The sequence below is a fragment of the Blennius ocellaris genome (assembly GCF_963422515.1).
Source record: "Blennius ocellaris genome assembly, chromosome: 20".
NCBI lineage: Eukaryota > Metazoa > Chordata > Actinopteri > Blenniiformes > Blenniidae > Blennius > Blennius ocellaris.
Window position 1 is genome coordinate 15056992 of NC_137669.1, and position 14611 is coordinate 15071602.

Genomic DNA, 14611 nt, shown 5'->3' on the forward strand with positions numbered 1-14611 from the left:
TGGGCTTTCATATCAAGTTTCAACAACACAAAAATGTGGTGGGTGATAATCAAAGCTTGTTTCGCGATAACACGAAAGTAGAAGCACTGCTTTGGGCCACATTGTATTATTTTTTAGCCTTTTGAATGGTTTCAAAGAAAAAGATTAGTCACAGCCAAGGCAGTTTTTTTCTATCACTCGTTTCACTTGTTGCTTTAGAGGGTGTTTCATCTTACAAGGTGAAACTGATCTAAATTATTCAACTTGTAGGGTAAAATTGATTTTATGGTTGAGTTTGTGCAGTGTGTCATCTTTCATGCACATTACATAACAGAAAACACCTTGAGATTATAGGGTTTAGCTATTCAATAATATGAAATGTTGGTCTGCTATACCGGTCTGTATGTGAAACCCTCCACAAAGGCATTTCTGCTCCTTTGCTGATATAAATTGTCAGTTACAGAACCACACATCTCACTAAGTGAAACTAAATAGGACTGTAAAGTACGCAGGCTTATGAGGCACGCTGTTAGGAAGTTGTAAACTTTCCTCTGAATGCTGCCAGCTGCCGAATCTGATTGAGACTTTGAAGACCTCACACACAGATGTCACATGTGATGTCCCAATGTCCCCCTGCTGTGCTTTGCTTCCTTTGTTAGGTTACATTTCCTTGCCAGATTAAACAATTACCATATCTTCACTCTAGGGAAAGCACGAAACAAGCAGCCCTATGAAATAACCTGGTCTCCCTTGGAACAAAGAGCCCAGTGTAGCCTGGAGAAATCTGTGACTGCATGTGGTGTAAATTTCCAAATGGGTGGGATCTCATCTGCATCGCCTGCTGCCTGCTGCCTGGGCTCGAAAGGTCTTTGATATTGCATCTTGGATGTTTTGCGAAAACTTGCCGACATCAAAGACATCTCTGCTGTCAGGCTCGCTATATTGGTTTCGCTGCAGTAACTGGTAGAGCCACGTTAAAACAAGTGAGAAAACTCAGTGTTGTCATTATCCACTGTTTGAGAGTGTTACATGCTGACATGACTTGCTTCACACCCCGGGAGATTTGGTTAATGTACCCTTTACCTTGTACCTTTAACCATTAAGGCATACATTTTTATGCTGTAAACAAAGGCATGTGTGCTCTGGTCATTCACTTCCTCTGGTATATTTATTATTTCTGTTGTCCTGTGTTATGGTCAGCTGCATTATAACTATTATCTGCTTACTGGAATGAAAATGTTTCACCCATCAACTAAATCTGCACTAATGATACGCCAAAAGAGATGTGTAATTTTTTGGATTTATTTTTCATTTGACAGCAAACCTCCTTTGCTTTGTGTTTTGCTCAAAACATATCCATCTAAACTACAAATGCTCAGCTATTCCTTTGAAAAGCTCATTAACGAGTGGTGATGCAATGTTTTTTTTTTAACAGGCTGGGAAGTCGAATGTATCGAATGGCTGCACATTCACGGAGGCAGACAAAGTGCCATGGATCTTTTGATGGGCTTTTAAACTGAGCTCATAAAAGGGCATCGCCTTTCGATTAATCATGTAAAATCATAACGTATGACAAATTTGTATGAAATTCTTGTTTGTTATTCACCTGTAAGTTACCCAGAAATAATTGTTTGGGTTTCACAGCAAAGCCAGGCCGTGTTCCACAACGGTAGTTAGTGTCATGGTCTGGTGGTCAGCAAACGGATGAAATCAATTCCCTTCCCTCCCACGTTCCCGTCTTAGTTAACCTTGGATTGTGGTTAACAGAGCAAGAATTGATCCACAGACATATTGTGTTTGTTTACCCCCCTGCAGGGACCAGTGTATCAGAGGTTAATCTCACTAACAGTGACTCATCCTGTCCATTCGAAGCATTGCTCTTAACTGTAAGCAAGCAGTTCAGTCCAAAGATTTTAGATAAAGGAGTTATTCCTGATGAAGATACATTTTGCTTTGTTCGGTCTGTACTTTCTCTCAGCCAGACCGGGTGTTTCTCTCTGTTTTAGCTGGCTTTCCTTCGTTGTTGTGTCCTCTCTGCCGTTCTCTGGCCTATCGCTCCATCACAGCTGTCCATCTGTTTTTCTCCCAGGTTTATCATCCTCTGTTATCAGCTGCTAGTTCCTCTGGGCTTCCTGCACCTCATATTGGCCTGACTGATTACACTGTAGCAGCACTTCGTTTCAGGAGATATCATGTGCTCCTGTCAGTTCTTCCACAAACAAACCGGGTCACTGAGCTTTTTCATCTTGCGATACTTCCAGTCTGTTTTCAGGCCACTTCAGCACAAACAATTAGGAAAACTGTTATGGTCTCTACCAATAAAAGGAGACTGTTTTACTAACTGTCTGTTTAATTTGGCCTGTCAAAATTTGTTATCCCATTAACTGCCACAAGCTCAGGTTGGAGTAACTCCGTAGAGCTCTTCGCTCAGCACACTCAGTGGGCCCACTTAATACTTGATAGATTTCCTATTTCTTTTAGACAGCAGTGATGGAGTACCAGGCAGCATACTGCCTTTTCCCCCTTTCCTTTGAGCTTCTCCTTCCTGAGTAGAAACACATTTCCAGCTATGGCACACAAATGGTAAGCCAGTCTGCTGCTAAGCCCCAGAGATGAATGCCTCTCTAATGTGAAACAATCACAAAAATGTAATCTGGAAACCCCAAGCCATGTTTTCATCCCTGTTTGGAAATCCATCTCTGAGAAGTTTCACAGAGGCTATGAATGCTTGAACCGTGGCAGAGCACCAAGGATCAATGCCAAACTGGGCAGTAATTGGGATTATATTCGTTGTTTATTTGACAGCAAATGGTCCCTAGGAAAATATGAGCTGTGTTTATTGGTTTCTCTGCTCTGTGCCAACTTTGCAATCTTGTCTGATGTTTTGCCTTGGCTTGTCTGCCCACACGTGTGTAGACGGAGCTGATTGACTGTCAGATTGCTTTAACATCGAGCCCATTGACCTTCACAGTCATAGCACTTGCATAAGGAAGAACTGCTTACTTCAGACCAGGCTCAAAATATGTTTAGATCGAGCATTTGACTGACTCTCACTTTTTTACAATTTGTGTGTTTTTGGCATTCTTTCAAAGGCTGATCCAACAAGAAAAATTACAGGGGTCAGCAATCTCCACATAGAAATAGTTGAATTTACATACCCATTGTGAACCTGATGTAAGAGCTGTGTCCCGTGAAATAAATCTGCATTTTACATTATTTCTAAGGGGGCTTCCTGGTGAGTCAGCTAATTTAATCAAGCCTGACATAGTTTACTACAAAAAAAAATAAAAAAATATGCACATTGCAATAAATCTTGCAGTTGTGTCACGGTGCAACAAAAAATGTTGATATGATGGGCGGGTTATTGTGTGACACATTGCTGTGCTGTGAGTCATTCAGGGAAACCTCTCATTTAACTATGAAATGGTTAGATCCCATCTCATATTCAAATGGATAGTCATTGTCACGTTGGAAGAATAGAGCAGAAGTGACAGTTTCTCGCATGGACCTTTATCGGAATACGAGTGATCAACCAGTTTTTTTGAATTTGTGATTCAAGTCGTCGTGGCCGGAGCTGAGATCAGATCCTCCAAAGCAACAATGGAAAGCTGAGCATGAAATCAGTTTTAGGGCCTGCTTTAGTCTACAATAGTACTTTTTTAATCAAATGGGGAAATGATTTGTTAAAAAAAAAAAAAAAAAAAAAAAATCTGGTGTTTGTCAGTGCAGTCAAAACATCCATCTCATCCCTCTTTCTTCTATAGCACTTTACCACAAACACAGAGACACAGCCACCCACACACACTCACATTCATACCTAACGTTAATTTAGAGTCACTAATTAACCTCACATGCATGTTTTTGGACTGTGGGAGGAAACTGTAGTAACCAAGGGAAATTCACTCATTCAGAACAAACTCAGGGAATAGTCTTATCTGAAGGTAACTCATTGTTTTTGTCAAAGTGTAAAAATTCCATTTATGCTGGGAGAAGCCAACAGGCAACATTTTAGGTACATATTCAATCTACAATACAGACGTGAGAGTTGTATAAATCTTGTGATTTAATTGTTGACAAGATAATGTATATTCACAATATACATTTGAATCTTTGCACAAGGTCTAAACACAGACAATCTTGGTTTTAATATGAAATTAAAGACTAGTATCAAGGTGGTCATCCAGAATGCTCATGAGCAATATCTTTAAATATTTTTAAAGTGAAGAAATAGGTTTAAACATTTGGAAATATATATTTTTTAAAGTATATCTAAACATACTGCCACCGGTCCCTGCTAAGCAAACATTTAGGTGAGAGGAGACGCTCCCCTAAACAGAGGAGACGCTGTCAGAGCATGAAAAGCCTGGTGTAAGTTGGGCTGCATGCCGAGGTGAGCCGCCGCCTCAGGCTGCTCTGTCTGACTCTGACCCCCACAGTATATTCCGAGGCTGCTTCCCCAGGTACAGTGCGGAAGGGAGCCTCTGAACTGTGAGGGCAATAGGAGCAAGATTGACCCAGCAGTTGGGCTTTGTTCAGGGCACATCTCTACTCTCCTTGCTTGACCCTCTCCCTGACTTTCCTTTTGTCTCTCTCCTCTCTCTCTCTCTCTCTCTCTCTGTCTCTCTCTCTGTCTCTCTCTCTCTCTCTCTCTCTCTCTCTCTCTCTCTCTGTTTCGGTCTCGGTCTCTCTCTGTCTCCCTCCCACCTACTATCCTGAGAATTACGTGAGCAAGGAGGAATGAAAAGATGTATTGTGCTAGGTTGAATAGCGTGCGCGCGTGTGTGTGTGTGTGTGTGTGTGTGTGTGTGTGTGTGTGTGTGTGTGTGTGTGTGTGTGTGTGTGTGTGTGTGTGTGTGTGTGTGTGTGTGTGTGTGTGTGTGTGCGCGCCCGCGCGCGCATACAGAGCTCTTTTCTTTATGCTACCACTGTGCAGCTATGCAGATACTTTGGCCTTGGCATGCTGCTGTGGTCTGAAGAGTAGGGAAGGTTTTTTTAACCAGCAATATATTTGCCATCCTCTCCATATGGCAGAGTCCAGTGCCGCATGCACCACACACAAAGCATGCTCTGACAGCACCCGTGGCATATTTTGCTGCTGAAAATACTTTTTCTCTAGAAAGAGGCTTCATTTCTCTCCAACTTTATATAAGTTGTTTTAGTCACTGAATAATGTAGACAGTGAAGCTTAGTCAACTCAAGCTCTGGACATTGCTTCAGGCTGCTACCTTGACATCAAGTTGGGAACCAAAAGCCATAGTCTCAACACAATATACCAGACAGTGAGCCAGCAGTGTTTATGTGAGGCTTTACTCTGTGGAAACACAGAGAGAATGAATCGAGATTCCATCATGCCCCATTTTTAATCCTTAAAAAACTAAGAACTGTCTCCCCTTAACGGAGATCTGTTGTTATCACTTCAGGCAATGCAGTGATAACAACAGATTTTTGTTGTTTTCTGTTGGTGAATGTACATTACAGACAGCATAGACACTTGGATTGAACTCTCAGCACTCATTTTGAGAGAACTACGTGCTCAGCACAGATTAAAAGACAGCCAAAGCCGGTCGCCCACATCTGTGCAGACTTTTAAACTCATTACCTCGTTCTTTTATCAGATGGGTCTTGATGTACACTGAAAGTTGTGCTTTATGGAAATCTGGACCTTTCTATTTTATTCAAGTTGAAAGAAAACTGTTTTTTGGGGGGAAAATAAAAATGTAAACTGTGACTGCACAAAAATGAAGCCCCACCTGAATGTAACATATCCAGGAATGTAATTGTGGTCAAAACTTTGTTTATCATGGTTGTGTGAATCAATTGAATAAAAGACGTTCAAGGAATACAACCGATTCAGTGTGATTCACTCTGGGTCACTAAAGAAACGTGATACCCTGTCAGGGGTCATTGTGCTTCTTAAGTGATTTGTAATATGCATTGGTACACAGCTAGTTATCACTCATCAGCGATAACCTTTCTCGTTGATGTTTGCTGTGGATTCACTCTGCCTGTCCACGTATTCAAATGTCAACTCTGATTGCTGAGCCAAAGCTTGAAGGCCAAACGGTGCCCTTTTCTCAAACACGTCCAACCAGCTAGAGTCTGATAGATTTCCAAACTCTACTGCTACCCTGTGTTCTGTTGAGCTTGTCCTTACTGTCCGTAGGTCGTTTTTTTTTTTTTTTTTTTTTTTCCATCCCTGTTTCCCTGCCCACGTATCTGCAAGCCTCATTACTCCCCCACTTCTGTCTGTCTGCCTCCATCAGTGTCTCCGCACGCTTGTCTGTCTCGCTGGCTGAATGTCTGTTGACGCGCGCGAGCGAGTCGGCTAAGGTTCATGTGATGTGCTCATCTTCTGATTTGTAACCTTTGTCACATGCCACCCGCTTTCTTGCCCGTCATGTTTACTGGCGCTCTCCACCGCCGTGATTTTAATCAAACAATGAAAAGTGGCTCCAGGAGCTACAGGATCACAGACAGATGACAACACTGTCAAAAACAAAACAAAGCTGCCAATTACGGCTCGCTTGAGCAGTAATATATGTTTACAACTTTGTATTCATATATGAAGAAAATGTATTATGTGGTTTATAAATATTAACCTCATCATTCATCTATCTTCTACAGGGAAGATAGAGAGAAATACCATAATAATAAAAAAAATACTAACTGCAATAAATTCCACAAACATGATCTGATCTGAGCTGAACTGATAATGAAAGTAAGTTTGCGTGTGACTCAAACATGCATTCTTAAATTTCAGAATTTTCCAATATTTTCCATAATGCAGTGTGAAACAACATTTTTTTCACAAGTTGGGAGCAGCAATTTTAAAGTCAGGCTGCTATGAGGCTCATTTAAAGGCAGATAAAGGGGGGGGGGGGGGGGGGGGGGGAGAGTGATGCTCGACTTCTCTCTGTGAGCTCCATAGGTTCATTACAAATAGCTTAGAGTCTGTCTGAGCCGATAAGACTCACTTTCACCCCCCCATTTCCCCAGTTCCCTGTCCCATACACTGAGTCATTAAAGAGTATTTATTGTGTTTATGCAGAAGTTATTAGGTAAGTATCCAGACAGACTTGCACTGTTCATGGTAATAATTGTGAATAGCCACTTATTTTCTCTAATTTACGGAAAACGGGGTGGATGTCTCAACCAGGCAAAACATTGTGCCACATCAGTACTGAGTGAATTCTTTCCATTGTGCTTTTCTTGTTTATGTTGATGCTTATGGGGGTTTTAGAATTATTTCAGACATTAAAATTCCCACAACAACTCCTTTGTCAGCTGACAAAGGTGGGTGTGTGTGTGTGTGTGTGTGCGTGTGCGTGTGCGTGTGCGTGTGCGTGTGCGTGTGTGTGTGTGTGTGTGTGTGTGTGTGTGTGTGTGCATTCATGCATGTGAGTGAGTGAGAGGGAGAATGTAACATGAAAGCAGTTCTGAATATAAGGTCTAATTCCTAAAGAATGCATGACCAGTCAAGACTACATATGGAGGTGGTTTGGTCAGCTTTAATGCTAAATTGAACTGCAGCATTGTGGATATAATTCAACATCGGAAACCAGAAGACTTCTTTTGTCTTTGGTGCATTTTTCTCCAAGTAACTCTCCATTGTGTGTGAAAGCCGCTGAAAAAGCACAAAACAGGTTCTTACATTTCTCAATTTGTCAACCTGTGTACATAAAATAATGACCTTTGAGTGGATTAATTTCTTTGGAGAATAAAAGGGTCTATGCTCTCGAACTTCTAAGTTATTGTAGTGAAAGAGTGGGATGGTGCAGTAGCTGAACTCTAGAACATTTCTGCTGGTATATGCTCACGTGGTGTTACAGTGAACCCTAAAGGATGCAGCTTAAACATTGCAAGCTGTTACTGGAGTGTGTTGCAGCAGTGCAGCTCAGGGGACACGCTTCAATCACTTACTGTGCACAGGAGGCTGATAGAGGAGAGAAAGATGAAGGCGAGAAAGAAGAGTGCTGAAGTCACAAGGGAGGGGATTTTTAAAGCGAGGACACCAGATATTCTGTGAGGAAGAAGGGAACACAAGGTGGAGTGTGAGGGAGATGTGACATGTCCTTCTTTATTCTCTTCTACTCCTTCACCTCTCCCACCCTCAATCTGCATCAGCTCTACTCCCCCTCTAACTCGTCTCCCTTTTCATCTCCTCGTATTCTCGGCTCTGCCTGTCGACCAGCGCAGCATCGAACTCTTGTCTGCTCGTGGCCAATTTGGAAGGAATTTGCTGGCCCATTAAAGTGTATGTTCAGTGCGACTTTCATCCCTTTCCTCTTAAGTCTTTTTTTTTTTTTTCCCACCCCTCGAATGGTCCCAAGTGAAAACCCAGCCATGTCTCTCCTTGCTGCAATAGAGACCAAACTTAAAACTTGGGCTTTTTCAAGGGTACCACGGTGCAGATTTAAAAACAAAAGTAAAGCCCGGAGACCTTCCGGAGAAATCCACATGAATGAGACAAACAATGATGGTGTCCTTCTGAATGCAGTTCTCCCTGCAACAGTGATCCCTTTGTGCTGTAATTGGCTGAAATGAGATTGGTAAGTATGTGTTTTCTTTTGTTGCAAAGTGATCCATATGCTGTTGCGTTAATGTAATGAGACTTGTATGCAACTCTGTCCTTGTATGCCAGGACAGAGTTGCATAACTTCCTACAGACGATATTCATTCTCGCTTTTGTCCCCTTTTGTTTTGTTCCCTTTTCTCTGCACATTATGCCACCCAATTGTTTTCTTCCTATGTATACAAATTCAGACATACAGCAGTGCTGCAGCCAAGTATTTATATCTGCAAACACTTGCTTCTATTCATCCGTCTTTTAAACAGCTTTTGTCCAACTTAGGGTTATAGATTGCTTGATCCCAATGGGATAATGGCGAAGGAGGATACAACACCCTGGACAGGTCGCCAGTTCATCACAAGATAAGCACGGAGAGACTCGTACGCGGTCACATTCGCACCTTCTGGTAATTTAGGGTCACAGATCAGCACATTTGTACTTTAAGAGAAAATTGCAGTGCCTTAAGAAAACCCACGCATGAACTAAAACAACACGCAAGCTCTCCATGACCCAACTTGGATTCAAACTGGGGACCAACCATGTTTATGTTGTGACTCACACTCATATATTCTCCTTTATAGATGTTGTCATTTCTTTAGAAATATGTTTCTAGTGTTTTTTGTTTTTTTTCTAATGTTGTTTTTAAAATAATATTCACTTTGCAGCCTGGTGGTCTCAGCAGGATTTGATCGGCTGAACGGAAGTAACAGATACAATTGAGACAAATAAGCAGGCAAGCTTGCCAAGCCCAGCAGTCATCGTGATGAACATCTACAATATGCATTTAATAAGATCCCCCAGCAGGCCTCCGGGATCGGCTTGTTCACACTCACTTTTATCTGGCTGGTGCTGTCGAAAGGACTTTTTTTAGTTATTAAATAACAGGACTGACACAAATTCCCCCCAGGAGGAAAGGCTTCGAATTGATCTGCTTGGAGTAATCCACATTTTTTTTTTTTTTTCCAGAGCCACACCTCTTTATCGGCAATTTTCTTGAGAATGGAGCAGAAAATGGTCATAGATAATGGCTCTGATAAAACTTCCTCCCTAGCATTGCTATTCAGTGAAACTCAGTCAGTAGCCATGGGAGGCAGTCACAAACGTTTCCAGCTTTTGTTATACTCTGATTTATAGTCATTCTCTGCGACCTTGAGGTGTTGGTCCTGATTTAACGCTAACCAGCACATTCATGTATTGTGCTGCTCAGAGTTGGTCGCTGTTGATGGCCTTGTAATTGTCATCCTAATAATACACAACAAAGAGATGAGAGTTGAATGGGTGAGAATTAACTGGTTGAGTACCAGAGGGAGAAAATCATGAAAAAGGGAAGAAAATGCTTAAGCTTATAAAACCTTCTCTGAGATCACAAATGTTGAGGACCTCCTGATGTCCCGTAAAGCTTTTATGTGTATACACAGGCGAAGTATTTCTGAGGCAATTTGAGAAAGTCTGAAAGACTGACAAATGAACACATACATCCCAACCGCCATATTTTTGTTAAATTAGATGAAGCTATTTTTCTCTGCAGTGGATATCTTTGTATTCCAGCCAGTGAATAACTGGGAACTCAACAAAACCAGGAAAGAGGGTTGGTTTTTTTTTTCTTCCTTTTTTTCAACCAGCCTGTGAAGGTATTCTCTCATCCCGCGTCAATAAACAAATCTGTTGTGCTTCTGGCTTTGCATGTGAAGCAACATTTGTGCTTATTTAACAGATTTTGTTCTTTGTAAAATCCTCAGTAAGTTAGGATCCTGCTTGGTTGGTCGAGCTCATGGGCGTTGAGGCGCTGCTGTAATGCACCAGACCACAGCAGTCTGGTATAGAGAGGCTGTGAGTTAAACAAAGAGTTGAGGAGTGAACTGAAAAGAGGCATTTTCAACATATAGGCAGTAGTGAAATATGAATAATACTGTGCAAATGGAACCTTTGGAAAGCAATCTCCATGATTGGAGCAACTGTCTATATGGGGTTTAAATCAATATTTTAGTGGTATTAACTTCTTGTCTCTTTCTTGATTTTTTTGTTTTACAAAGGTGTCGATTCTTGAGATGTAACTTTCTGAATTTGCTTGTCAAAATACGTTTTAGAAGCTACAGCTCATCAAATCTAGCTTTTTTTTGGTCTCACAGAGGTTTTCCTCCTCTTCTCATTGTTTGCACACTGCTGCATTCCTTTTCGCAGCACTGTCACCACTCTTGCTGCAGGAATTTATTTCATGTTGCACAGCAGCGCCTGCATCCTTGTGAGAATGCATTACACACAAAGCAAGGACCACTTGGAAAAACATTTGCTCCTCAATGCTGCCAGTGGCGAGGATACAGAATTCAGTCAAAATACCAAATGGGGGGGGGGGTTGGATAATACTAGGGTTTTTTGTAAAAATGCAGTTACTGATCATCTTTTTTTGATTCTGCTTCTGGGGGGATACAGGTCCAACTGTGATACAAACATGAACTCTGCTTCTGCACCATGAGCCTGACACAAGTGTTGAGACATACACAAACAAAGGGGCCTCTCTTCTGTGATGGCACTGTATCAATATTATGTTTTCTCCTCCCTGCTCCGTTCCTGTTTGCACAGGCCAGCGAATGTACCCACCTAGTAATCCCTAATGGAGGAAATCCTCGGCAGTGGCTCCTCTCTGCTCTTTCTGTAATTTATATAGACTTTTTTTTTTTCTTTTCCCTTTATTTGTCTTTCACAGACCCACTATTTTACCCTTGTTAAACCAACCATGTCAAGCTCAGGTGCCTCAGTGCTGGAGAAGCTTTTTCACACAGGGATATCTGTTTAAAGGTGTCTTCTTAAATGTCTCCTTTCCCTCCTGTGCAGTTTTCACCCCCATCATTTTGCATCCAACTCTTTTCCCATGTAATCTTCACTGTTATCACTGACAAGTTGCCGTCCTCTCTCATGCCCTCTACCCTGTTGGAGACTTGTTTTGGAAGTGTGCCAGCCTGAGAGTTCATATGCATCACCATTAGCTGTTCGCTGTTCCTCTGAAAAAAATCATGCATGCGTCATTAACCTTCAGACATGCATGCACTGGTGATGAATAAAATGTTTGCACCAGAAAGATATCTATTTTACATCTCAAAAGCTGGGTCTGTTGTGTAACATCAACTCCACCTGAGATTGAACAACAGTCTGCTCATAGCATAAGTCTGAATCATGTGTCACAGTGCTCTGGCTCCTTCTTTTCTTTCATCGGTGGTTTCAAAAGGACTATCCTAGTCTGTGTGGATGAGTCATTGAAAAAGTCTGACCTCGCAGGAGGGAAAGCTGGCTGAGTGAAATAGTAATAGGAGAATGCTCGTTGATGTGACAAGTAACGGACCAAAAGTAACTGCTTCATGAGCTCGTCCGTGTGTGAACTCGCTACAGAGCAACGCTCAGATAACGGACACATCCTGAAGTGTATTGGAGAACTATGGTGACACTATTTAGATGGGCACTGACAGAGGAGAATCTGTAGGGGAGACAAAGGGAGCAGCAGGGTGCAGTGGGTTTATGTCAAGCAGGTCTGTGGCATTTATGCAGCTTCTCATCAGAGCAGCTACTGAAGCCCATTATGTCATACTAAGCTTAAACACGTATATTGCCACAACTGCGGCCTTTCATTATTCCTTTAAGCACCTTTGTGGCCTTCACTTGTTGGACTGATAGCTTGGCCACAGCACAACATTTTCTGGATTATGTTAAAACAAACATTCACTTTGTTTTGGTGAACTCCTGCTTCTGCAGTTGTCTAATAACCCATTGCCTTTTTTTTTTTTTTTTAAAGCTTCACAGCACATTTTCATACTTGACACAAAAACAAAATATATGTATACTGAAAAATATCATGACTGATTACTTCACATTTTACCACTTATTTTCAGTCCAGTTTTTGTCCGTATATTTGAGTGTCAGAATTGAGTGAGAATATTGAAAATCACTATCATCACATCCTGAACCAGCCCCACATCTTGATCCAGAAATGACAGCTGTGCTTCTGCAGCCACGTGGTGCTTTTCTTTGCTGGGCATCTGGCTCCTAGATCCTGAAAGCCAACAAAGCCCCAAAGGCTCGAGGTACCAGCAGACTAATCGTGTGTGCGTCATGGCTGCAGAAGCTCGATATCCCCTTGTAAAGATGGTTGAGATGGCAGCTGTACTCAACTGGCCGTGTCCCTATTAAAAAACTAACAGGGGTGAGTTAAAGGGTTTTGTGGTGCAACATGTGCTCTTAACCTTCGTCATCAGAGTACATTTATATAAGGATGCATTGTACAGAAAATCTTATATTAGCAATTTATTGTTTCAAAACATGGCCCAGTCATCAAACTTTTTTTTTAATCCACTTGACACTTTATAATGCTTTGCATTGATGAGCACGTGACAACTAAATATATACTGTATAATATAAAATATAATATGGAGATGAAACAATTTTATGTCCAGAAGGAGTAAGTAAAAATAAGCACTTTTGTTAATGCTTAATCTTTTTAATGTTCTCATACTACAGTGATCTAGACTTGCTATGCAGAGCAGATCTGGTGCAAAACTTTGATCAGTGTTAAACGTGTCAGACTCATTCTATGCGACTCAGTGGCCCCTAAAAACCTGCCAGTGGAGGATGATGTGTGATGTACAGTTTAAATGTGGGCCATGTCTCACAGGAGAGTGGCTCTGAAAGGAATGCTGACTCAGCTTAATTCAGCTATTGGCACAATGGCACGTCGTCATGGGGTGCTGTCCTGATAGTTGTATAACTTTTGAGAAACAAATGCTCCTCTTACTGCGTAAGGTGGGTGTAAGAATCAATGTATTTCAATCCCATGTAAACAGATTCATTTTCCAAGTTGCAACATGCTTAAACAAACTGTCCACTTCCATGCAAGAGGCTGATCTGTAACTAGTCAGCACATTGAGGGTTAACTCTGTAATAGCCTTTCATAATAAATGTGAACACATTTCAAAGTGTTTCATTCAGATTCTTCCCTTTTTCTCCTCACAAAAGCAGAGAAAAAGAGAAGCGACAGCCTGGAGAGAGAGAGTTGCATTCCTGTGTCAGGAAGCTGCTCGTTCAAACAGCCATCTGAGCTCGGAAGAGCCAGCATGCACTCTGAACCCCACAAAGACTTTACTGTAAAAGATTCTCCACTTGGACCACCTGCAGCCATGAACCAATTAAAATCACCACCCACCACTTCCTGACCCAAATGGTTTGGCACAGACACACACATGCCCACACTGGCAGATACACACTCACACGCACAGTGGTGACAGCTGGAGCAAGTACAGGCAATCAATAAATAACTGATGATAATTGGCCCAACTCATCCATAATTGATAAACTCAATCACCACTAAGAGGACCCACCTGAGTTCGGTGTGTGTGTGTTTTTCCTCTGTGTCCAGCGGTGGATTGTCTTGTATATTTTATAGGAGACGTGCGTACGTCACAAAAGACTCGCACCCAAGGCTGTTGAGTGATTGTCCCCGTGTGGACTTCTCCATTGCCCATAGTAGTAAAAAGATAGCATAATAACCGTTAAATAAATCCACGTTTCAATGCATATTTACACTATGAATACATTAAATCTACATTTACTACAAGTTGGTTTAAAAAAAACAACTAAAGGAAACTTTAACAATCCCTTCTGGTGCAAAATACAAGGGCATGCTAAAATAAGTCATGCTCTCAATCTTTTCCACACTGTGGCTCTTATAGGCAAAAGCTTGTCATTCCTCAAGAGACAATTTCTTCAGCCTGATACGACTTCACTGGCAGAGTTTGACTGTATGTTGGACTGCTCTGCTCCAGACCAGGGATTGGTAAATGATTTTCCCCAGGGGTCACATGACATTGTTGTACTCCTGCGGGGGAGTCATAAGATAAAGTAAACTCTGCCTGGGAATGATACTTGATGTTCATATATGAGCTTCACAATTGTATCTTTGTTGAGTAAATCATTAATTATGTACACAGCCCTGTCTTGTTTAAAAAAAACAACTCCAAAAAACCCTTTTATTTCAATCATACCTCTTTGTTGACTTGAAATAAATGTTTATCCTTAAAT

At 41.5% G+C, this 14611-nt stretch overlaps 1 protein-coding gene across 1 annotated transcript in view; it reads left to right on the top strand.

The window, feature by feature from the left end:
- The window catches only part of ctnnal1 (catenin (cadherin-associated protein), alpha-like 1), a 50001-nt gene that overhangs the window by 12800 nt on the left and 22590 nt on the right, over window positions 1–14611 (top strand). The gene's annotated exons all lie outside the window — the stretch shown is intronic.